The sequence below is a fragment of the Myotis lucifugus genome, unplaced genomic scaffold (assembly GCF_000147115.1).
Source record: "Myotis lucifugus unplaced genomic scaffold, Myoluc2.0 scaffold_44, whole genome shotgun sequence".
NCBI lineage: Eukaryota > Metazoa > Chordata > Mammalia > Chiroptera > Vespertilionidae > Myotis > Myotis lucifugus.
The window spans coordinates 7836910-7863025 of record NW_005871092.1 but is presented as its reverse complement, the minus strand read 5'-3'; positions in this window follow the sequence as shown (position 1 = coordinate 7863025).

Below are 26116 nucleotides of genomic sequence, written 5' to 3'. Positions count from 1 at the left end.
AGAGAGAGAGAGAGAGAGAGAGAGAGAGAGAGAAAGGAAGGAAGGAAGGAAGGAAGGAAGTATGTATGGAAGGAAGGAAGGAAGGAAGGAAGGGAGAGGGAGAGAGAGAGAAAAAGAGAGAGAGAGAGAGAGAGAGAGAGAGAGAGAGAGAGAGAGGAAGAAAGGAAGGAAGGAAGAAAGAAAGAAAGAAAGAAAGAAAGAAAGAAAGAAAGAAAGAAAGAAAGAAAGAAAGAAAGAAAGAGAGAGAAAGAAAATGAAGGTGAGGTATTTGTAGACTCATTTAACTGATAGTTTGAGTGGCCTTCCGGCATGGCTGAATCCAGATACTCAAAGTTATAAGAACTCTGTCACTCTCCATCTCTAAACATTTTTCCTTTCTGTATGCTTCCTTTACATACAAGCTTTTCCACATGACTATTATTAATCCCAGGCTTAAATGCTAGTAGAGGAAATAGGCCTCAATCCTAATATTCCCAAGAAAAATCTCTGGATTCAACCTCATCACATGGACTTGGGTTACCTGCCCAACCCCTGAACCATTCACCAGGGCCAACAGGGAGTGGAATGCTCTGATTGGCCAGGCCTGACTCATGTGCTCACCCCCGATCAGGGAGTGATGTCAACTCAAACCTAATGGACTGGGAATAAAAAGGAACAATTTTCTCCCAGGGCGGGGACAATGGGTTATGTTTCCTAATGAAGGTTGAAATGGATGCTGAGCCAGTATGAACAAAACAAACAAAGCACCATCCACAGTTGCCTCCTACCATACTAGATGCTATGACTCGCTTGGCAAGACTTCTTGACCACGTATTTGTTTTTGTCTCTCCCACGTAATGTCATACTCACTAACCCTTTCTGCATTCCTAAGACAGAGTCCTCCAGCCATAACTCACAGGCAAGTGGCTAGCTGGGGGCAGAAGGGGGTGTTAGCGGGAAGCTGCGGCCAAGCGTTCTTCCTGGGGAGGAGGCTTCTCTCCCCGTTACCTGGGCATTTCGTTGTCTCTGGGGACCAGACCTTTAGCTTTGACCTGGGACAGCTAAGGGCCTCACAGGTTAGAACTTCTGCTCTTTTACTTACTCATCCACCTGACAAAAGTCACCTTAATTAGGAAGGCCCCTCCCAAAGAAACTGCAGCCAGCAGAGGCTGGGCCATGTGTCCCCTTCGGCCTGTGTCACCTCCCGAGGCAAAGAGTTACTGATTTGTCCAGACTTTCTCCTGCAGTTTTCCCATCTGCCTCCTGACCTGCTATCCCATAATTCAGCTCTTCGTCCCTCCCACCTGGACAACCCAATCTCTTCCACCTGGAATTTGCCGCTGGCCCACAACCCATCCTCCACTTCCATAGCAAATCACTTTGCTGCTTTTACTCAGGAACCTTCAGTGGCTCCCCAGTGCCCACAGGAAATGGTTGAAACCCCATAGCCTGGCATTCAGGATTTGCACAAGCGGCCCCAGCTTCATTTCCAAGCACACTGCCCCTGCTCTCCAACCTCAGTCCTGCTGTTCAGGCCTCACCCCTCCTGGGAGCTCACAGAGTGTGGGATCTCCTGCCTGGAACATGCGCTGACCACAGAGGGGCCAGAGAGAGAGGCCATTGGCAGGGATGCCAACAGGTACTGGACGGATGGTCAAGACATCCTGTGCACAGTCACACCTTGTTCCCACCCCCATCGGTCTTCAGATCCTCCCACCCCAGAGTCTTAAAGGACACTGACTCTTAGGCCCACTTTGGGAGATGTCAGAGGCTGGGGAGCCAGTCCCGAGGCACCTGGGGAAATCGAGGCATGGTCAGAGGATCTTTCCTGATGCGAATGTCCTGGGCAAGAAGAAGCTTTCAGAGTGATGTCACCCTCTATGAGAAGGGACGTTCAAGAAAGCCATCCCCTCTTCACCTCCATCCCTCCCAGAGTCTGTGCATCTATGATTACTCTCAGCCCAGTGGAGGGATACCCCCAACATTCCCAGAGCATTGGGGGGCCAGTCAAAGGCCTTCCCTGCCAGTCTCAAAACAAAGGTTGATTGAGCCGACAGTGGCCAAGATTGGCCTTGCTGTGAAGCAATGAGGCTCCATCCAGGACTCAAGAGATGGACCACCCCCCGCCCCACCCCTCAGACCAGAGGGAGCTGGTCTCCGCCACTCTCCTCCAAGCCACCTACAGTTTCTGTGAGTTCCTTGATGGGCCCCATCCACAGACCCCAACCCCAGGGGAGGCCAGGCAGATGTTGCTGGCTACTGGCTCCTCCCTTCTGCTGTGCAGGAATGACAGCTGAGGGGCAGCATGTTGACCAGAGAAAGGAAAGGCCTGGGTTACTGGACCAGGGAGAAGAGGATGGATGATGGCACAAGATCACCCCCTCCCAGGTATTTTAAGACAGAAGTAAACCCAGATGCCTAAGAACGGGTCCTCCTGGGGCCCAACATCGGCCACGAGCACCTTTGTTAATGACTCTCAACCTACTCCCAGCCCCCCACAAAGCTTGCCCTTCATGGCTATGCCCTTCCAGCCACACCAGCCCATCCTGGCACTATACGCCCCCTGGGTCAGCACCGTTGGCCACACCATTGGCTTCTCCCCACTCTGGACCTCCCACTTCCCTTTTCTCTTTCTATTTGAAGCCTTGGTTCACCTTTCACAGCCTGGTGCATGCCCGGCTCCTCTGTGAAGCCTTCCCATCTATCCTGCCCCTCTCCCGTCCACACCCCACCACCACACCCCACCACCACACCCCACCCACGACAATTTCCAAACTGTCTGGGAAACTCTCCTCAGTAGGAAAACTCTCTGACCTACACATAAAAGGACATGCACAAATTTTGTTTGTGACCACGGGAAGTAGAAAATACCTAAAATGCCGTGAATAGGAGACTGCTCTGTAAAATCGGGAATTCCATACAGTGGAACACTATACAGCAACTGAAAGGGGAGAACCAGGTATATAAAGAACTGGCCTAAAGTATGGAAATTTGGATACAAAATGCACACAAAGCATTGCTAGGTAGGCAGCTAGAGATTGGCATACAGGTGTGGAGGAAGGTTCTGGAAGATTACACCAACTTGTAATTGTGGTTACCTCTAGGAAGGGCACGAGGGAAGCAAGCCTGGGCATGGAGGGCCAAATATAGGTCATTTTAGTTTAATCTGTTAATGTTCTAATATTTTTAAAGGACCATGAATTCATTGAGAGACTAATTTTTTAAAATGTTATCTGGAGACTCCATCCCTCCCTTCAACCAGAGAAGCTCTGCCTTCAGCTTTTATCTGTTTTACTTGGTTGTATAGAGGTTTTTGCAAAAGCCTCTGGCTTTCCTCCATGTGACTCCTCGTGGGACCCATGCCACCCTGAGGTTCATGGGCATATGAGCCCTCCCTCACCAGCCTGGAAGCCCATGAGGTCAGAGACCATGCTTGGTGTCCCCTAGTGACGCCTCATGCTAGGAAGGGAGAGGGCCCAGCCTCAGGAGCATCCTGTGGTGGTGGAGGTGAGTGCCTCTCAGCCACAGCCGCACTGCTTGCTCAGCCAGGAAGAGGTCCAGAAAAATAGCCTGGTCCGAGCACGGTGAGCCCAAAAGCAATGGAATTCACCCCATTGACAAGGAGGACAATCTAGGGTAGAACTGAGCCCAAAGCATAAAGGAGCCTAGACAAACAATAGAACCTTATGCAAAACAGGCCAGCAACAACTCCTGAGCTGGCCAATGATTGGCTGTGCTCTGTTTATATTGAGCCCACTGGCTGGGAGGGAGGGTTGGAAGGAAGAGGAGAACAAGGAGGAAGCAGATGGAAGTTCCATTGTCTCCCAACGTGAACCCATAGGGCCCAGCCTAGATCCTTGCACACAGTATGCATTCAATAGCTGTTGAATAAAGTCCCATTGACCTACCATGGGGGCCACACTAGAACTCACCCAGAGACCCTGGCATATTCTATTCCTGGTCTATAATCACAACAAAGAAAAAAGTGCCCACGTTCCCTCTGATTGATATTTTTGGCATTCAGCCTCACTCCAGTCCACACTCACCCTCTTCCCAACACCCTTCCTTGTATTGTGGCTCATGCCAGGGTCCCCATGTCGCAGAGCCAACAGCAGGAGGCTTCATAGATGTGGTCATCGTGTCAGCCTCCTCCCTTCCCCACCTGCTCCACATTCAACCCCACAGAGGTTTCAAGGCCCGCCGCCAGCTGTGTTTTTTGAACACACGCCTTGGGGACTTCCAAGTCCTTTGGGGGAGACCACTGTTCAACCACCTTAGAATATAGATCATTAAAACTGTGTACATGATGGAGGATCCCCAGGGAGCCAAAAGATGCTACTATAATTTGTATTTGGACACTGGAATGGATTGTGCAGGATATAGAAGGCGTACAGAAGATGAGCACAACTCCAGAATGTAATTGTTTCTTTTTAATTTAGGGAAGGTACTTCCTTTGCAATATGGGGCTTGTTGGGTAGGATGGAAGTTTCCTCTGCACCTAAGTATCTGTCAGCTAATGTCAGCGGGTATGTCAGGAACCAGAAAGAGTCTAATTGGGCCCTGCTTTTTTTGGTTGTTGCCATTTTTTGTATCCATGGCTCCATGGAGCTCATTGATCCATGGAGCGGGAAACTCATCAATTGTGTCCTGACTTTTGTTGAGCCCATGGATATGTTAAAATATTTCTTTTCAGCCATCTCCTGGGTGCACCAGACTTTCCCAAAGCCAGCCTGATCCAACCCCCACATGTTACTGATCATGAACCTGAGCCCAGAGAGGAGATGTGATTTCTCCAAGACCACACAGCAGTAGAGTGACCAGTCCTCTTCTCTCTTTAGGCCCAGCACTTCCCACCATACCGTCCTGAAATATTTGAAGCTTATTTCAAAACTGCCCGTGTCTTTGTTCCGTATTCCCCCCTATGGAGAAATTTGATTAGGAGCAAAAAGCAACGCTCCCGATTTTATTATCTTTGCCACCATTTCCTCCAGAGCACCAGAGCTGCTCATTTTAAAGATAATCCCAAATAATTTTTAATTAAAGATCATCATTTAAAATGTATAATTCTGTAAGTCTAGCGGCGATGAACTACATTGGGGATTTTGGTGACACACGTCACAATTAAGTGTTTTCCGTGTTGCGCCAATTAAGGGTTAACAGGCTGCAAATATCTACTTTGCACATTTTTTCCTAATGAATGCGGAGTGGGAAGCTATTCTCATTAGGTTAATTTGTCAACACAATCAAGTCGCATCACCAGGATTTTTCTTGCAGCTCACAAATTGAAGTGCCTTTGTGTCATGGTGCCTGCTTTGACATTGGATTACAGGCCATGGGAATGAAGCCCTTTTTCATGAAAAAGAAGGAATTGATAGAAGATGTTCAGGTCTTGGTCTTCATTCTCACCTTTTAGACATAGGCATGTTTATGTCGCTTTATTGAGCTCTCTGGGGCTTTCTGTCTGTATTTCCCTAGTAGGTTGTCATGCTGGAGAGTAAAACACGCATCTGTGTACTGGTAGAGGGACCGCGTCAGCCCCTAAGAGTGGTGGCCGCAGGGACAGCCTGGCAAGCGGTGGCCGCGGGGAAAACTGCTATCCTCCCTGAGCTCTCTGATGGAGAGGGCTGCGGCCCTTCCCTCCCAACCCCGAAAACACCCCGCCTCCCTCCCAAAGGCTCCTTCCTTCCTTCCGATAAGGTTTGACTGTCAGCCTGGCAGGAGAGAAAACAGTCTCCTCGCTCTAAGGCTGTCTCCCCACTGATTAGTCTATCCCGTCGGGGGAGACACAGTCCATCCTATTGCCAAGACTTTCCTAGGAAAGTGCCACTTCCCACCCCGATCCGGGGGTCAATGCTCTTCGTTGTGTTCAATAGCAAAGGGACAGACAGCACCGGGTCCGAGTGTGAGGGGCTGGGGCGCGCCATGGAGGGAACGTGAGGGAGCCTCGTGTCGATTGGCGTGGAGACCTGTCACGGTGTGATGTTAGTTAGCAGAGCACGTGATGAATGTAAGTGATGCTCTTTTTATTGTAAATGTGTGTATGTGCTTACATAATCTAAGAAAAGCCTAGAAGACCGTACTCAAATCCCGGGGAGCAGGCTTACGGGTCATTTTTATTTGGACCTTGGGGTGTTTTTCCTGCTTTGATTCTTTCTGATTAGGCAGTATTCCTTTGAGATCAGAACACAGGGTGCTTGACTACGTGGGCCCAGGAGTCCAGGGAAGAGGTGAACGAAGATGCTAAGAAAAAAAGCGGAACGTGGCATTCCGAGGCCCTGGTTTTCATCTTTCCAGGTTTGGTTGCCGGGGTTCTTCTTGACACAAAAGGACAAGCGTGGGTGGGAGGGACTTGATCTGGGTTGGCATTTGGTTTTAATTTAACGAAGTCGCCTTCTGAAAATGCAGTCAGCTCCCAGCAAATGGGGGAAATGGCAGGAGGTTCCAAAAGGATGTGTTTGAATGTTTTCCGCCCCATTCATGTCACAAGCCGGGATGAGTGCTTGCCACGTGCAAAGCTCCTCGCTTGGGACTGGGGCCACGAAGATGAATGAGACAGGTCCCACCCCCGAGTCGCCCACTGTCTCCCCCAGGGCCCCACCAGCACATGGAGAGAGTCCATTCAGTGCGGGAGGGGCTCCCTGTGAAGGAGGTTAGCGTGGGGTGGGGTAGGAGGGAGCTCCAAGGTGAGACCTGAAACACCAAACTGGGCGGGGAAAGCTCCGGGAGAGGATGGCACTGTCCGTCCTCTGTCCTCTCTTAGGGGTGTAGCTGGCGACCGTAGATCCTGCCAGTGCTGCGCAGTGATTGGGGGGGTGCCGGGGGGGGGGGCAGCCGTGGCCTTGATTGTGGCTGTCAGTGCTGAAGGACTGAAATCCCGGGACTGAGTCTGTCCTCCCGCTAAGACCTGCCCAGGAAATTGCTCTCTTGCACAAATCCCTGCTCTCAGCTGCTTTATCTGTAGGTATCTCTCCTTCATAAAAGCAAACTGCAGGAAAAAAATAGTGCCAAGTATTTGAACTCTCCAGTCCAGATTCTGGGTAAACAGGAAATGCTGTACATCCATGTCCAATGGCTATCTGGGCCTCACCATTCTCCGAGTGCCCTGTGGTCCGTCAAAGCTGACCCTTGGCCTGTTTAGTTCACAGTTTGGAAGCAGAAACTGGTGGCCAATCTCTGTCCAGACCAGGCAACCCCCAAGTCCTCACCATGGGCCTGAGAAACACGGATTCTGCCTGTTGGTCCCAGTTGTGGGAGCCGACTCCTTGCAAGGAGGAGCTGTGATCACAATAAGAAGAAGAACTGCTACAATATATTTTGAGCACATACATGTGCCATGTGTGTTGCTGGCCTCGTCTAGTTTAATTTAATGTTCGCGTAAATCCAAGAGTTGGGTAATTATCATGCCCATTTTACAGATGAGGCCACCTAGCCAATGTCACACTTGTTGGAGGCCAGGTCTGATCCCAGACCCTTCTAACACCGGAGCCACAATAATGTCCATGCCCTTCTCACCCCTGCAGGCAGCCTGGGCTGCTCTGAGAGGTCTGGACGCAGGGGTGAGCAGCACCAAGCTGAAGTCCATCCTGGGCCCTGAGAACAGTGCTCCCCGTGGTTCTCAGGCCCCAGAAGTGCCACAGCCCGCACTCCGGAGCAGCACTTTTAGGCAGCAATGACCACCCATTAGTTGAGTTGAGGCCGGCATTTTCAATGAAAGGATGGAATGAAATGGGATGGGATGGGGTGGGATGGGATTAAAAGGAATGACATGGGAATAAGCTAGATCAGTGGTCGGCAAACTCATTAGTCAACAGAACCAAATATCAACAGTACTTCTTCAAAATAGACTCGCCCAGGCCGAAAACCAACTTCTGCGCATGGGCCACGAAGTTTCAATCGCACTGTACGTGCGCGCCCACATGTGGTATTTTGTGGAAGAGCCACACTCAAGGGGCCAAAGAGCTGCACGTGGCTCGAGAGCTGCAGTTTGCTGACCACTGAGCTAGATCAACGCAGTGCAATAAAGTGTGCTATTTCAGGACACTTTATTTCCTTTTTGCACATGGGGAATGTGGAAAATTTGCACATGGAGAATGCTTGGGATGCTGGCTTCAGGCTTTAGCCCAACCTTCATTCACCAACCTCACCCTCGACATGGGACGCACCCCCAGGAGGAAGAGCGCCTTTCCGGGGTGCACAGAGATGCCCTCACGCCACTGGTACTCACTTGGTCCCTTCAGTCCTGCGGGTGGGAACAGCCTATCGCTGTCTGGATGCCTCAACAGCCATTGTTTGTTTTGGTGGGTTTTGTTAATCCTCCCCTGACGTTATTTTCTCCATTGATTTTTCTCAGAGAGCATGGAAGGGAGGGGGAGAGACGGAGAGAGAAATATCGATGTGAAAGAAACACACGGATTGGTTGCTTCCTGCAAGTGCCCTTGACCGGAATCGAACCTGGGGCCCTTTAGCCTGAGGGCCGACACTCCAGCCACTGAGCCACACCACCTGGGGCTGCCACTTTTGTTTTGTTTCCTTAACCTGGCCCACATTTCTGGAAATACCCCTTCGATCACGTCTCCTCATTCGAGTCATTTGGGAGAATTCTGCTTTCTGCTGGGCCCCTGACCACTGCTGATCTTGCATGTGTATGTGTGCATGTGTGTACTGAGTCACAGTACAAAATGTAGTTCTCACTGTGGGTTAAAATTTTAAAAAGTGTAAGAAGCGCTACCCTGGGGGAATTCTAATGCCAAACAGCTCAGGGGAATGAGTGAGCCGGGAGGCCGCAGAGGGAGGCGGGCTGAGAGAACGGGGGGGTGGGGGGGGGGTGTGAGAGAACGGGGGAGACGGAGCACTGGGCTGGGAGTCAGGGCTGGCGGGCTTCCTCGGCCTCGGCTTCTCTGCCCAAACCGTGGGCCCCGACGTCCGTGATCCACGCGCTCCAGCCAGCGCTCAAGGTCACAGGTTCTGTCCTGGAAGCTGAGGGGTTTGTCTATTTCCAGTCCCACATCGATGAAGAGCATCCACACGTTTAATCGAAGAGACTATCAGAAGGACATCTCCGGCCTCCTCGGGCCTCTTCCTCTTCCTCCGCGGATGGAGCTCTTCCACATCGTCCTGGCCCCTTGGACTTTGTGCTAAAACCGCATTGTGTCACATGTGTCCCCTTGGATCCCCCCATCGTGAGTCATTGTCTTCCCTGGATATTTTTATACCTCACTCATGATCAAGCTGCCTCGCCAGACACTGAGCAAAAGCTGTCCGCAGCCACCGCTCAGAGAGGGAGGCAGGCCGGGAGGCCGGGAGAAAGCCTGCAGCCTCGCCTGATGAGGCTGGAGTCCAAGGCCCACGGGCCACCAGTGAAAATGCTCCTGGGAGCTGAGAGCCCCCTGAGGCCGGGTCCGGAGCCAGGCATGACCTCGTGGGATCAGCTCACTGTGTAGATGGCCTTCTCTGTGGGGTCTTCCCCCAGAACTCCCTGGACTTCCCGGCCACGGTGACAGCGTGGCTCTCTAACAAAGACAGTGCACGCTGCTGTGCAATTAGCACTTGGTTCCCAGATTTGAAAGCCAGAACCTGTGCGTGTGGCTTTTCACAAGAAAGAGGGGCTGCACACCCACCTGATGAGGGCCAGGATCCCGACATTCTGTTGATTGTTCTCAGCCTGGACCAGATTGGAAGCATGTGGCATAGGGGAGAGACACACTTTGGCCTCAGAAGGACCTGAGTTCAAATCCCACATCTACCCTCTCTTACTGTAGGACATTGGCCCGTCCTTTAACCTCTATGAGCAGCCAAGTTCCTGTCCATAAAACCAGCATGGCACTGCCTGCAGCAAAGGGTTACAGTGAGACTTGAAAGTTACTCTGCTCTCTATGAGTAGAGTACTGAGCACCTAATACACACACTCGATATTGGTTATAGATTGTTAATGCAGGTACTGAGTGAAGCTTCCTGTAGTTGTATCTTGACTCTGCCATTTACTAGCCCTGTGACTTGGGCCCAAGTTAGGAATCTTGCTGAGCCTTCAGTGTCTTGTCTTTAAAATGGGGAGAAATACAATGTTATTTGTTTAAAGAAATAGAACAAGAAATCATCAGATTTGTATAGAACCACAAAAGACGCCAAATAGCCAAAGCCATTTTGAGAAAAGAGAATGAAATTGGGGATATCACACTACTGACTTCAAATTATACTACAGAGCTACCATCATCAAAACAGCATGGTGTCGATAGAGAAATAGGCACACAGATCAATGGAACAGAATAGAGAGCCCAGCTATAAAAGGACAAATATACAGACAGATAATTTTCGACAAAGGAGCCAGAAACACACAATGAAGTAAAAGATAGTCCCTTCAATACATGGTTCTGGGAAAACCGGAAAGCCACATGGAAATGAATGGAACTGGATTACAGTTTGTTCCCATTTACAAAAATTAATTCAAAATTGATCAAAATATAAGACCCGAAACAATAGGTTACATAGAAGAAAATATAGATACCAAACTTACTGGACCTTGGTCATAGAGAACATTTTATGAACTTGACCCCAACGGCAAGGGAGATAAAGGCAAAAATAAATGAATAGGACAATACCAAACTAAAAAGCTTCTGCACAACAAAAGAAACTGACAATAAAACAAAGAGGCAGCCAACCAGATGGGAGATGATATTTTCAAACAGTAGCACCAACAAAGGTTTAATTTCTAAAATATATAAAGAACTTATAAAACTCAACACCAAACAAACAACCCAACCAAAAAGTGGGCAGAGGACCTGAAAATACACCTCTCCCAAGAAGACATACAAACAGCCAATAGATATATGAAGAGATGTTCAACCTCACTGGCAATTAGGGAAATGCAAATCAAAACTACAATGAGATACCACCTCACACCAGTTAGAGTGGCCATTATCAACAAGACAAGCAGCTACAAGTGTTAGAGAGGTGGTGGGGAAAAGGGAACCCTCGTTCACTGCTGGTGGGAATGTAGACTGACACACCTGCTATGGAAAGCAGTCTGGTGATTCCTCAAAAAATTAAGAATCGAGCTACCATACGACCCAACAATCCCACTCCTGGGTATATACCTGAAAACCTCAAAGCATGTATTCCCAAGGATATATGCACCCCTATGTTCATTGCAGCATTATTCATGGTGGCCCAGACACAGAAACAATCAAAGTGTCCTGGGATAGAGGACTTGATAAAGAAGATGTGGTACATATACACAATGGAGTACTACCCAGCCATAAGAAAGGGTGAAATAGTGCCATTTGCAACAACATGGATGGACCTTGAGAACGTTATGCGAAGTGAAATAAGTCAGAAAAAGCTAAGAACCATATGATTTCACTCATTTGTGGGATATAAAACTGAAATCCGTGAACTCAAGCAGTGTAGGGGTTGCCCGAGAGAAGAGGGCCGGGGAAGAAGGGGGTCCTAATATACGGTGACAGAAGATTTGACTTTGGGTGGTGGGCATACGGTACAATATACAGATCTTGTAACATAGAAACCCACACCTGAAACCTATATGTTCATGTTGACCAATGTCACCCTAATAATTTGGTTTAAAAAAAAGTTTAAAAAAATAAAATAAATAAAAATCTAAAAAATAAATAAATTTTTAAAATGGTGGAAACAATAGCAAGTGACCTTGAGGAATAAATTAATTGAGAAAAGTGGTAAAAGAAGTTACATGGTAGACTATGGCTCATAAATTTTTAAAAACATTGTTTTAATTCCTTTTTCTGGAATAATTTCAGACCTACCCAAAGTTGCCAAAGTAATACAATGAATTTCCTTCCATATACCCTTAACCCAGTTTTCCCCAAATGTTAACATTTTCCTAACTTGCTTTATCATTCTCTCTCTCATTTTCTCTTTCATAGATACAAACTTATGTGAAAATTTAATTTTTTTTCTTCGAAACTTTTGAGAGTAAGGCGGAGCCATAGTGTCCTTTTATCTCTAAATACTTCAGTGTATATTTCCTTTACTAATAATTTTAAAAAGGACACTCTCCTATATAGCCACAGTGCAATGATCAAAATCAGGAAACGGACATTGACAAATAGCATTATCTACTCTGCAGGCTTGACTCCGATTTCACCAACTGTCACACTGCTGTACTTTCCCGTCCAGAACCCAATCCAGGATGGCACGCTCCATTTGCTTGTCATGTCTCTTTAGTCTCCTTGGATCTGGAACAGTCTTCAGTTTTCATCTTTCCTGGGCTTGGCCGTTTGGAAGAGTAAAAGCGGTTATTTTGTGGAATATCTCTCAATTTGAGTGTCTAATGTTTCCTCGTGATCGGGTTCAGTTCATGCAGTTTTAGTAGGAATACACTTTTAGCAGTAAGGGTGCCATGGCTGCTCAGAGAATCATATCGGGGGATACACGATGTTGACTTGCTCTGTCCCTGTAATGTTAACCTTGCCCCTCAGTTCATGTGATGTCTGCCAGGTTTTGCTACCACTACCATAGAGTTCCCATTTTTCCCTCTGTAAATAGTAAGTATCTTGTGGAGAGAGACTTTGAGACTATGTAAATATTCTGTTTCCCATCCTAATTTCAACCAATAATTTTGGCATTCATTGACGATCATTACCTGAAACAATTCTAATTATAATAGACATCAAATGTTAATTTTCAACTCCACCATTTTTCTACACCTATTCTTTGAAAATCACTGTGATGAAGAGCTTCCTTCCCCTTTACTTGTTCATTTACTTATTTATATCAGGAGAATGAGTTCGTAGATCCTTATTTCACTTAACAAGATGTTTTCAAGGTTCATCCATGCTGTGACATGTATCAGAATTTCCGTTCTTTCTAAGGCTGCATAATTTTCCAGTATGGCTACCCACCACAGGTGGCTTATCCATTCATTCGTCCATGCACATTTGGTCGCTTTTGCACCTTTTGGCTATTGGAATAGAACTACTATGAACATGGATGTATGAATGTCTGTCTGAGTCCCTGTGTTTTTTTTTTAAGTGATACTATTCATGATTGCATCAAAAAGTAAATATCTAAAATAAGTCTAATTAGCTATGTATAAAACCTCCACACTGAAACCTATCAAAGTGTTAAGAAAACGTAAAGAAGACCTAAACCAATGGAGAGATGCTTCTTGTCGAGTCCCTGTTTTCAATTCGTGGGGATGCATACCCAGAAGTGGAACTGCTGGACCCTACGATCGTTCTGTTTAACCTTTGAGAAACTGCCATGTTGTTTTCCAAGAACCGAATGGCTCTTAACACCCCGGTGCCCAGGAACACGGCCCCTCCCCTCACGCCTCCTCTCAGAGCGTTTCAGACTCAGAGCCACGGAGTGGATGATGATAATGAGCTTCACTTTCGCCTCCAGGGACTGAGAGCCACTGAAAACACCACTCTGCCGAAAGGCCGCCTGGTGAGGCCCCCACTGCCCCACATCGGGGGGAATGGAACTTTGCCTCAATAACACCCGGGGACAACGTCCATCATGAGCCAGCGGAGGGTCCTTCACCCGAACAAGGATGCAGACCGAAGGGGCTCCAGCTCTGCACACCTGGAAGGGGGGGGGCGGGAGAGCAGGTCCCCAAAAGCACAAGTGTCTGCTCTGTCCCTCCATCCAATTATGATCCAGCATCTCCACGCCCCCCGGGGACTGGGGGCTTGTTTGTTCAAGCTGACATATCTATTATTACTCTTTAGGTAGTTAGGAGAATCATTTGCAGCGTTCATTAACAAGTATCACCTTACGGACTACTGAACAGCAGCCCTGCTCGAGCTAATGAGCCCCAATAGTGTACTACTTTACATATTTCACAGCGAGACAATTAAGCTACGGCTCGCTTTTATAGCAGACCTTAAAATAAACCATTCAGGATACAAAGAGGAGGCGGGGGTCATCGTACCTACAGTATGTTTGCGGTTAGAATTGAGCCCCAATAGTGCACTACTTTACATATTTCTCTTGTTACACACACACACACACATTTATAGCAGACCTTAAAATAAACCATTCAGGATACAAAGAGGAGGCGGGGGTCATCGTACCTACAGTATGTTTGCGGTTAGAATTGAGGAAGTTAGACTCTCCTCCACCCAATCTCTTGTTACACACACACACACACACACACACACACACACACACACACACACACACTCTACAGAGAAATAACAGGTTTGCAGAGCTTGCCTGCCCAATTTCCCAGCTTCATCATTGCAGAGAACTTAAGCTCTAGGAACATGGCTCACATGCAGACAAGGGAAGAAGAAAAGGGAAAGAGAGGAGCATCGGGCTGGATCGTGTCTTTACAAGCAGGGAGAGATGAAAAATGCGACCGTGCATTGACTGTCTGCCCATGCCAGGCATTCAGGCCGCCCCTCATGTAAGATGCACGAAACCCTGCTAGGTCGGTATTGGTATCCCCATCGTATAGATGAAGAAACTGCGGCTTGGAGAGGTTGTTGCTTCCTCGAGACCACGCAACTTGGGAGCGGCTGCACCAGGAATCACAACCAGGTCTGCTCGATTCTGAAGACCTGGTCCTTCCAGGACTCTGTGTCGGGGGTAGAGGCAGAATCCCCATCCCCACCACTCATCTGTCGTGTTTTGAATGCACCTGCCTTCCCGGAGTGTGGGGTGATCTCCATGGTACACTTTTCTCCTGCATCGTGTTGACTTGGACAAAAGGACAGATGGCCTCCTTCCTCTACCCCAGATCCCTCTGTAGCAAGACCCCCTACCCTGTCCAGGGTTATACTCATTATCTTACAATTATGCTTAAGGAGCAAGAGTTTCCTGTCTAGCCCTAGCTGGTTTGGCTCAGTGGATAGAGCATAGGCCGGCAGACTGAAGGGTCCCAGGTTCAATTCCAGTCAAAGGCACATGCCCAGGTTGCAGGCTGGATCCCCAGTAGGGTGCGTGCAGGAGGCAGCCGATCAATGATTCTTTCTAATCATTGATGTTTCTATCTCTCTCTCCCTTTCCCTTTCTCTCTGAAATCAATAAAAATATTTTTTATTTTTAAAAAAAAAAAAAGAGTTTCCTGTCTAGAGCAGGCACCTCTCAAGTTCTAGGCCAGTGATGGCGAACCTTTTGAGCTCTGCATGTCAACATTTTGAAAAACCCTAACTTAACTCTGGTGCCGTGTCACATATAGAAATTTTTTGATATTTGCAACCATAGTAAAACAAAGACTTATATTTTTGATATTTATTTTATATATTTAAATGCCATTTAACAAAGAAAAATCAACCAAAAAAATGAGTTCGCATGTCACCTCTGACACACGTGTCATAGGTTCGCCATCACTGTTCTAGGCCCTTTTGTCCTCTTCACCTGTTACTGCTCTCACAGCCTCACTCGGACTTGAAGCTCAGACCTCTGCCCTCATTGCAATCCATGTTTCCTTGACGTGCTCTTCTTTGCCTTGGATGACCTGCTTTGCCAAAGTGACCCATCTTGACTGCACTTTAGACAAAGCCCCTCTGATGCCATCTGCCTTTTGGTCCTGCATTTGAAAAACAGAACTCATCTCCTACCTCAAGACCTCAAGCCCAGCCTGTAGCACAATGTCTAGAACATAGTAAATGTTCAAAAGGTACACATGCGCGAATGATGCCTCACTGATGTTTCAAACTGCCTTTGGCCTAGGTGCATCAGTTAACTTTTGATGCATAACCAACCACCCCAAAATGCAGTGGCTTAAAACAGCAACCATGTACTAGCTGTCGTGATTCTGTGGACTGGCTGGCAGTTCTTCTGCTCTGGGTGCCTCGGCTGGCACCAGATGGTCTAGGGCAGTGGTCGGCAAACTGCGGCTCGGCAAACCACGGCTTGTGAGCCACATGCAGCTCTTTGGCCCCTTGAGTGTGGCTCTTCCACAAAATACCGACTTCTGCGCATGGGCCACAAAGTTTCAATCGCACCGACTTCTGCGCATGGGCCACGAAGTTTCAATCGCACTGTACGTGCGCGCCCGCACGTGGTATTTTGTGGAAGAGTCACACTCAAGGGGCCAAAGAGCCTCGGTTTGCCAACCACGGGTCTAGGGCAGTGGTTCTCAACCTTCCTAATGCCGCGACCCTTTAATACAGTTTCTCATGTTGTGGTGACCCCCAACCATAAAATTATTTTCGTTGCTACTTCATAACTGTAATTTTGCTACTGTTATGAATCGTAATGTAAATATCAGATATGCGGGATGTATTTTCATTGTTCGCGACCCACAGGTTGAGAACCGCTGGTCTAGGGCATCCTCACGCATATCTGAGACTTCTGGGATCACTGGGACTTCTCTCCACATGGCCTCATCCCCAAAGAGGCTAGCCTGACTTCTCCACAAAATGCCAATTTCCACGAGAGGATCCAAGCCCAGCCCTAGCTGGTTTGGCTCAGCGGACTGAAGGGTCCCGGGTTCGATTCCAGTCAAGGGCACATGCCCAGGTTGCAACAGGCTCGATCCCCGTAGGAGGCATGCAGGAGGCAGCTGATCAATGATTCTTTCTCATCGTTGACGTTTCTCTCTCCCTCTCCCTTCCTCTCTGAAATCAATAAACATATTTTTTAAAAGATAAAGCTCAATGCATATGCATTTCTTAAGATTCTTCTTGCATCCCAACTGCTAACGTCTTCTGGCCAAGTCACACAGCCACGCCTAGAGTCATTCTGAGAAGGGACCACACAAGCGCACTGACACAGAAGGAGCGAGATGTACTGGGGGCATTGCTGCAACAATGATCACACTAGGTAATTCAGAACAGACTTGACTGAGCCCACATTCCACAGCCTCCTCTGGGAAGGAGAGCATTGAAGACCGACCATGGGGGAGTCAGGGAGATGAAGCAGCAGCTAGCTGAGAGCTGTCAGGCCTCGCTGGAATACTGAGACAGGAACTGGAACTTTCTACCAACATGCGCCCTCCCACGCACACATCAGCTTTCACCTCTGTCTTAGTCAGCTATTGACACATAGTACTGCGTGACAAAAACCTCAAAACATCAGCGACTTACAGCCAAGACGCATTTTTCTTGCTTGCAGGTCTGTGACTCAGCTGGGGTTGCTCTCTCCCATGTCACCTTCTGGGATTTAGACTGAAAGGGCAGTGGCTATGCAGGACACACACTTCTCAGAGCAATAGCAGAGAGCGAGAGCGAGAGCGAGAAAAAAAACCCAACTGCACATTCACAATTCAATTCTCTCTTGCATCCCATCTGCAAGCACCCCATTGGCCAAAGCAAGTACCCTGACTAAGCCCAAAGCCCAAGGGCAGCCATGTAGAGTAATCCCAGGTGGAAGTGAAGAATTGCATTCAATTTTTCAATCTACCACAACATCCCACCCCACCCCTCCTTACCTTCACCCCTTTATCACTTGAAAGCTGGAGGTAGCAATCAGGTCAGCCAGCCTTGTCCCTCCCGGTGACCCGCACTTTCCCTGGAGCTTCTCTATGCTCAGGTCCACAGCAGGTGGCACCCGGATGAGGTCGACAAAGCTAGAAAGATTGCATGGGGCTAAGATCCATCTTCCCACAGAGAAGAAAGCCCTGAGGTCATGGAGCTGCCTACGTCAGAGCAGACGCGTCCGATTTTGCCTGTTTCGACACTTCTCATCATTTCTGCTATTCAAAGCCAGCGTCTTACAGTCAGGACTGAAAACAGGGCCATTGGCTGAGCTCCATATCTGACAGAGACTCGTGTCCAGGGCATATTTTTATCATTAAACCCCTTCTAACAGTTGAAACAGAACACTTTTGAGGTGACTGGGCAAAACTTCCTCAGGAAACATGCTGATTTCAACCACCTGGGCAGCGCAGATGCTCTGATCTTCTTTTTATCTTGATGAACACCTTTATTGATTTATTACCTTCTCCTAACATGTGTAAAGGAGATCCCCCTCGTTTGCTCATGGAGCTTCCCCGGGCCCCAGGAATTGAGGTCAAGGGGATGGGAGAACACAAGACGTTTTTAAGGGCGCACCTGTTGAGGGGCAGGGACTGCACAGGAGCGTCAGGCATGCAAGCCACCACAAGGCACGGTCCTTGTCCACAGAGAGCACACACAGGGAGAATCACCGGGAAGAGGAGACAATACTGGGTGCGGACGAGAAAGCTCAGTTTTGAGGACGGAGAAGCCCCTCCTGGCTGCTGGAGCAGAGATGGCACAACCGGAGAGCATCAGTGTTTGGTATGTAAGGGACTACGGGTGAGAAAGACGAAATGACTGGCACAGTGAGGATGGTGGAACCAGAACTAGAGCTCAGGTCTCCCGGATTTCCGTTCCAGGTATATCCATGCTGAACTTCGCAAGGATGTCTTGCTTAGCCTTGTCCAAGGCTACAGAGATGGGGATGGATTTGAGTAAACTCCACATTGACTTTCAAAACCTGGGTTCTGGGCCTGACTTGACCACTTTTCAGTCATGGAACCCCCAGCACATCATTCCGTTAGAGCAGGGGATGGGGAACCTTTTTTCTGCCAAGGGCCATTTGGATATTTATAACATCATTCATGGGCCACGCAAAATTATCGACTAAAAATTAGCCTGCTCTATTTGGTCACACATTTCATTAACTCACCCCTAATGCCTTGGCAGGGCCAGACCGAAGGATTTCGTGGGCTGGGCGTTCCCCACCCCTGTATTAGAGCCTGATTTTCTTCATCAGCACAAAGGGTGTAAGAAGATCAGAGAATACCAGAATTGTAAGAGATCTTGCAGGCCATCCAATCCATCCAGCCACAAGATACTTGACTCTCTTCCCAGTGGAGGAGATGTAGCCTATACTTGAATGCCTCTGATGACAGAGAACTCACCACTCTATGGGGAAGCATTTATCATCTTTGGACCATTCGATTGGAAAGTCCTTACTTATAGTGAAATGTATCTCCCTGCTTACTTTACTAGTGGATCTTTGATCTCCTTTGAAACAGGCAGAACCTGTCGGCTTTCCCTTCCATAGGCTACATCTTCCTTAATCTGAGGACTTGATTCATGGGCCCTGAGCCTTCTCGTCTGCCTGTCAGACATCCCCAGTTCTCTCCATCCCTCTCGCATGACCTGGTTTCAAGTCCCTTTAGCAATGTGATCTCTCTTCTCGGCAGAGGTTTCCACTTCTACTCACACCAGCCCGGAGCAGGGAGATCCCCCCCCCCACACACACACACACACACACACACTTCCCAGCAACAGCACTGCTGTCCTCACTGATAGAAACTGGAGCAGTGTTTCCTCCCAGACACTCGGCTCACGCTGCACTTCCTTTCAGACCATGAGGTCTGTTTCACACATGTTAATAAGCCACACTCCCTTGCTCTCTCATTAGGTGGCTGCATCTGGATGAACCCAAACACTAAACCTTACACTTATCTTTGCTGCACTTCAACTTCCTTGATTTAACTCTCTGCTCTGAATGTCAAGATCCATTTGTATCTTTTAGAGTTTATTTGTTTTTGTCTTTTTATTTGACTGACACTGGAGTGGTTTTCCTTTAAAATTTTAGAACCTGTTGAGACCTAAAAGAGCCACTCCAACTCTCTCATTATTTATACTTATTTCTATTTTCTTTGTATAATTTTTTAATATATATATATATATATATATTATTCAGAGAGGAAAGGGAGAGGGAGAGAGAGATAGAAACAGCAATGATGAGAGAGAATCATTGATCAGCTGTCTCCTGCACACCCCACACTGAAGATTGAGCAGGCAACCAGGGCATATGCCCTGACCCAGAATCGAACCATGACCCCCTGGTTCATAGGTCACTCAACCACTGAGCCACCCAGGCTGGGCCTCTGTGTGATTATTTATTATAAAAAGTAGAGCAAATGTTGTGAATAAACATTTCACAGAAAAGGAACCGCTAGTGACTTTTAAATATATGAAAAGACAGCTACCCTGATGAAGATGACCCACCAAATATATAAAGGTCAAAAAGTTGCCAGAAGAATAGGAAAGAGGCATGCTCTTATGTTGTTGGTGAAAATGTAAATAGAAAATTCTGTGCGAGCATGTGAAGATGTCTACCAAATTTCAAAGGTAAAAAACTATATGCATATATTTAAAATGACGTGTCACTGATTGACACTTTTAGGAATTTATTCTACAGATATACTCAGACATATGTGAAATTAATTAGGTATGATGACATACTACAACATTGTTTACAAAAGGGAAAGATTGAAAACTACATAAGTGCCTATCAAGAGAGAACTGGTTAAATAACTTATGGCACAATGCACAATGGAATATTATACAGATGTTTTAATAAAGAGGGTATTTCCACCAATGGCTATAATGGAAAAACTAGTCCTCCCTTCATAAACAATTAAAAGGTGGATTGAAACAATTATTTTATGACATTTAAAGGAAGGGAATGTGGAACTCTGATCCCTGAAAGAAAGAAAATACAAATGATAAATCCTCCCATAAATCCAACATTTTCCTGGAGGGTGGGGGGCACTTTTATACTGGGACACAGAGAAAAAGGAGCCCAAGTGGAACTGGTGAACTTGCTGAGATAAGAAGCAAAAGACTGGAGTTCAGAGAAGCAAAAATAGCTGAAATTAGGGGAGTACAATACTAGAAAAGAGGGACCCATGTGGGAAAAGTTCCCCAAAAATCTCCATGGGGACCCCTTGAGTCTTTGTCTGAGTAACAAGCAGTGCAATAAAAAGAAGTAAAGGCATAAGAAAGAAAGTAAAATGGTATCTATTTGCAGATAACATTGTTGCTTAGGTAGAAAATCTTAATAAATCAATGAAACAATTATGAAAACTAATAAATCATTTCTCAGACTCACAAGATACAAAGTTAATATACAAAAATCAATGATATTAGCAGGAAACGGAAAATTACATTTAAAAATAATTTAGAGGGCATGTGCTGGGGGGTGGGGGTGGCTGGGGAGAGGTCAATGGGGGAAAAAGAAGACATATGTAATACTTAAAACAATAACAAATTAAAAAAATAAAAATAATTTAATTTGCAATAGCATCAAAAAGAATCAGAGAATTCTTAAGAATAAAAGTTTTAATATGTGTAAGACCTCTATACTGAAACTTATAAAATATTGCTGAAAGAAATTAATATTCCAAAAAATAAAATAAATTGAGGAATGTACCATGTTCACAGGCTGAAAGACTCACTATTGTTACAATGGTAAGTCATCCCAAATTAATCTATAGGTTTAATGCAATAAAACAGGTATATTTGTAGAAATTGACATGCCGATGATTAAAATTTATATGGAAATTTAAAGGACTTAGAATCATCAAAAGAATTTTGAACATGGAGAATAAAGCTGGAGGAATTGCATTACTTGATTTCAAGACTTACTAGAATGCTACAGAAAACTACAATAATTAAAACAGTGTGGTATGAGAGTAAGAATAGACATATGGAGTCCAAAGGTAGACCTACACATAATGGTCAGTTGACTTTCACAAAGATGTTAAGAATAGTCTTTCCAACAAACAGTGCTGAAATGAGTAGATATCCACATAGGAAAAAAATAAATAAATCTTGACCTAGAGGTCACACTATGCACACACACACACACACACACACACACACACACACACAGCTTAAAATGGATCATAGGCCTGGACAGAAAAGCTAAAATTATAAATTTTCTAAAGAAAAAATAGAATTTCATCAAGTTTAAAAAAGTCTTCTCTTCAAAAGACACTATGAAGAAAAGAACACGCAAGCAACAAACTATCAGATTCACAATACATATGGACCACTAAAAATATGCGTCTAAAATAAAGAACTTTGCCCTAGCTGGTTTGGCTCAGTGGATAGAGCATCAGTCTGCGACTGAATGGTCCTGGGTTCGATTCCAGTCAAGAACACATGCCTGGGTTGCAGGCTCAATCCCCAGTAGGGGGTGTGCAGGAGGCAGCCAATCAATGACTCTCTCTCATCATTGATGTTTCTATTTCTCTCTCCCTCTTCTTCCTCTCTGAACTCAATTAAAAAAACTATTAAGTATTATAAAATAAAATAAAGAACTTTTACAACTCAGAAGACAGACAACCCAATGAGGGTGGGGAAAACACAAGCAAAAGATTGGAACAGACACTTTACAGATGACCCAACAGACTGCAATTTCCAGACTTAGCCAGTGGGAGGCACTGGTGAGAGACTGAAGGGAGCGGGGAGAAGCCAGGGCATTTCTCCTCCTGCCTCTCTGCCTGGGGGTGTCTCCTCCAGCAGCGGCTCATGAGTAGCTCCAGCTTTCACGGACCAGGCCTTCCTGATCCCAGGTCACTGGGGGCTCCCATAACACTCCCTCTTCCCTTTGCTTCTCCCACTTCCAGTGGGAGTGGCTTTCTGCCTAATCTCTGAGTGACTTCACTGACCTCGGTCTTCTGGGCTCCTCCACGTCACCTATGTGACAAGTTCCCTGTATGACATTCCCTCTGTTACAAACAAATGACTCAGTTTCTGTTTTCCTGGTCAGCTCCCGCCCGTACAGATGGGTGGTCACCTGGTCCAAGGGACCCGTGGGACTCCGGAACATTAATAGTCACTGCCTGTGCGCTTGTTCAGAATCACGGTGAGTGCCAGTTCTCCGTCAATTGCTTTGCTGAGGAAGCTTTGCATCCCTCCAATCCTTGTAGTGAAATACCTGCTGTTAATTACTTATTACCCAAGGGGATGGCTTCTCTCTGTTTTCAAGGTTTTATGGCCAGATGTCTGGTTCTCTATATTTGTTTCTGGGGTTGGTCTCTGGTGCAGGAAGGAGTGGAAAATGTCTCCCTGTCCTATAGTTGAGAAGAATAACCCTCTGACTGAGATCCCAGTTAAGAGTGGATTTTTTCTTGCCTTTTGGCAGAACCCTAGACACGAGGTCTCTTCCTCGGTAATCCATACACACCTCCCCCCGCTGCCCACTCCCGAGCTTCAGGCCGACCATGCACAGCGCAGGCCTATGCAACAGGGTTCAGGCTGCATTTGTAGAGCGCTGGGCACGGTGGGAGACACACGAGTGTGTCAGACAAAGGTGCTCCCCTCCAGAATCAACTGCATCATTTTTAGGGTTTGATGCAAAATGACCACACAGGGCACCTTATTCAAAGAATGTCAAAATGCAACCGCAGAGCATTAAACCAAAAGGAAGGATCAGGCCACATGTGAGTCTTATACTCCAGACAAAGAAGTTTGCATTTTCCCCCCTAATCACCTGGTTTCTCCATCAGCCATCCCTGACTCCTGAGACTCTGAATAGGCATTTGTAGGAATGGGGTATCTGTGCGCTATTTTCAGCAATTCTAGAAGCTTAGCAGGAAGCATATATTCACCCAAAGTAAATCTGCATAGTTCAGTAACATTTAAGCCAGCGGTTCTCAACCTGTGGGTCGAGACCCCTTTGGCGGTCGAACAACCCTTTCACAGGGGTCGCCTAAGACCATCCTGCATATCAGATATTTACATTACGATTCATAACAGTAGCAACGTTACAGTTATGAAGTAGCAACGAAAATAATTTTATGGTTGGGTCACAACATGAAGAACTGTATTTAAAGGGCCAGAAGGTTGAGAACCACTGATTTAAGCCAAAACGTTGTTGGCTTCTTATCTCCTGCTAATCAATGATTCCGATTGGCATCCACGTGGCTTTGGTTATTTGTAAACGGAGACCCGGATTAATTCATAAATCATAAAGTGTGTTCTATACATAGTCTACAGAAGAAATTATTAAAAGAGAGTGCCATGGGAGAGGTTTGAAGCAGGGGAGTGAGCAGAAGGGACCTGGGTTTTGGAACCATCCATGCAGCTGCCACTGGGGACATAGGTTGAAGGGGCAGGAATAGAGGTAGGAAAGTGTGTCAGGAAACTGCTGTGGCCACCTGGGAGAGCGGGGGAGTGGCCCAGGCTCCCTCTCTGTCTATCTGTCCATCAGCCATCTCTCCTCCATCCATTCAGCACATTCAATGAACAGCTACAATGTGCCAGGCGTCTGCACCAGCTGGGGACCCAGTGGGGACCAGCCACAGATTCTCATCCACGAGGAGGCAGCAGCTAAACCACTACACAAGTGGATGTGTGATTGACACTCAGGATGGGTCTGTGAAGGCAAAGTCTACAGGGTGCAAGGCCAGGAGGACAGGGTCCTGATGGTGATCATCTCACTGTGTCTTGAAGGTCTGAGGAGATCAATGGGCTCCCCAGAATGACATGCCTGAAGAATGCATGGGCCTCAGCCACTCTTCCCCACAGAGTGAGTAGGGCCTGGGTCTGCCTCCTGCTCCCCTGCACGGTCCCCCACCTGCGGTTAGGGTAGGTGTGTGAAGTCCTCACTGAGTGCATGAATGAAAGGCTCCCTATCTCCTCGGCTGGCGTCTCATTTTATCTATTTAACAAGCACGACCTACCAATTGACCATGTGCCAGGCCCTGCTGCCAATGCTTTTCAAATATTAACTCAGTTAATCCTCATAACAACCTGTAAGAGGTCGACATGATGGCCGACCCCACATCACAGAGGATGACCCCGAGGCTTAGGGCGAGGAAGCCTGGCTCCGAGGTCTGTCCACACCAGTGGCTCCAAGTAGCGTCCCCCTGCCAGCAGCAATCACATCACCTGGGAGGGCGTTGGACATGCACTTAACAAGCCCTCCAGCGGGTTCAGACACCTGCTCTGGTTAGAGAAACGCTGAGCCACACCCGCCCAATTGATCCAAGCTTAAGAATTACCTGTGGTCCTGTTAAAACTAGAGCTTCTGAACACCACCCTCCCGCCCACCTACTGAATCAGACCGGGAGGGGGCCTGGAAATCTGTGTTTTTAACAAATCCCCCAGCAGGCCAGCTTTGAAAACATTCGTCCAGGCGACTCACGTTTTAACAGTGCCGTGGAGGAAAAGCAAGATGGGACTTCACAAAGCGTGGGCGTGGGTGCGCAGGAGGTGGGTGTGTCCTGCGATGGCCGGTTGATCTTCCCTGAAAGTCTAGACAAACCCGGAGCTGAGAGGACAGCCGATCCCAGGCGAAGTCACAGGTATAAATCTCCTGGTCCGACGGGGTAGGAACCGTTCACAACTTCCACGTCAGGAGAGCAGATTCCATCTCCGGCAGGAATGTGAATGCCGCCTGGTCGGATGCTCGCAGGCCAGCCTCGAAGTCCACTGCTCCGGGCGAAAGTCTGCCTTTATTGCTGTCTCTCTGAGGAGCAGAGCCCATCCTTGCCAGGGATTTCCTGCAATAAATACCTCTGTCATCTTGACTAAGGAAGCTGTGGACCTAAAACACCTTGGGCTGAAGTATTACTCTGCCTACCTCTCCGTAGTCACCTGGGCTGTAAAAGTGTTGGGTTTGGGGAAGGCTGGGGGGAGAATGAACAGGCCAGGGAGGCACTGAGTCTCCTATAACAGGTCATTTCCCCTCTCTCCTCCAACCTCCTGGTTTTCACCTACTACTAAAAACCAAAAGGGGAAGGGTTTTTTAAATGTTGGATATAAGTTGGCAGAACTTTTAAGGTTTATATGTCTAAATTAAAAAGCTAAATCCGCCCTAACGAGTTTGGCTCAGTGGATAGAGCGTCGGCCTGCAGACTGAATGGTCCCAGGTTCGATTCCGGTCAAGGGCATGTATCTTGGTTGCGGGCACATCCCCAGTAGGAGGTGTGCAGGAGGCAGCTGATCGATGTTTCTAACTCTCTATCCCTCTCCCTTCCTCTCTGTAAAAAATCAATAAAATATATATTTTTTTTAAAAAAAAGCTAAATCCAGCCTGGTCAGTGTGGCTCAGTAGGTGAGTGTCAACCCATGCACCAAGAGGCCATGGGTTCAATTCCCCATCAAGGCACATTCCCAGGTTGCCAACTCGATCCCCAACAGGGGGTGTGCAGGAGGCTGCCAACTGATGCTTCTCTCTCATCCATGTTTCACTCCCCTCTCTTCCTTTCTCTCTCTAAAAAAATCAATTAAAATGTATATATTTTGTTAAAAAGGATACATCCAGGCACGTGGCTTCTAACCCAGCTTTCCATTTATTATGCACCCAGGAATGTTCGTGATGCCCAATCTGCCCGAAACAGATCAATATGTGCAGTCGACTGGGCTGTAGAGCCCGCGGGGCTTCAGTTCTGCTCTGCCACCATTTATTAGTCAGCGTGGCCTTGAGCGAGTCTGTGGAC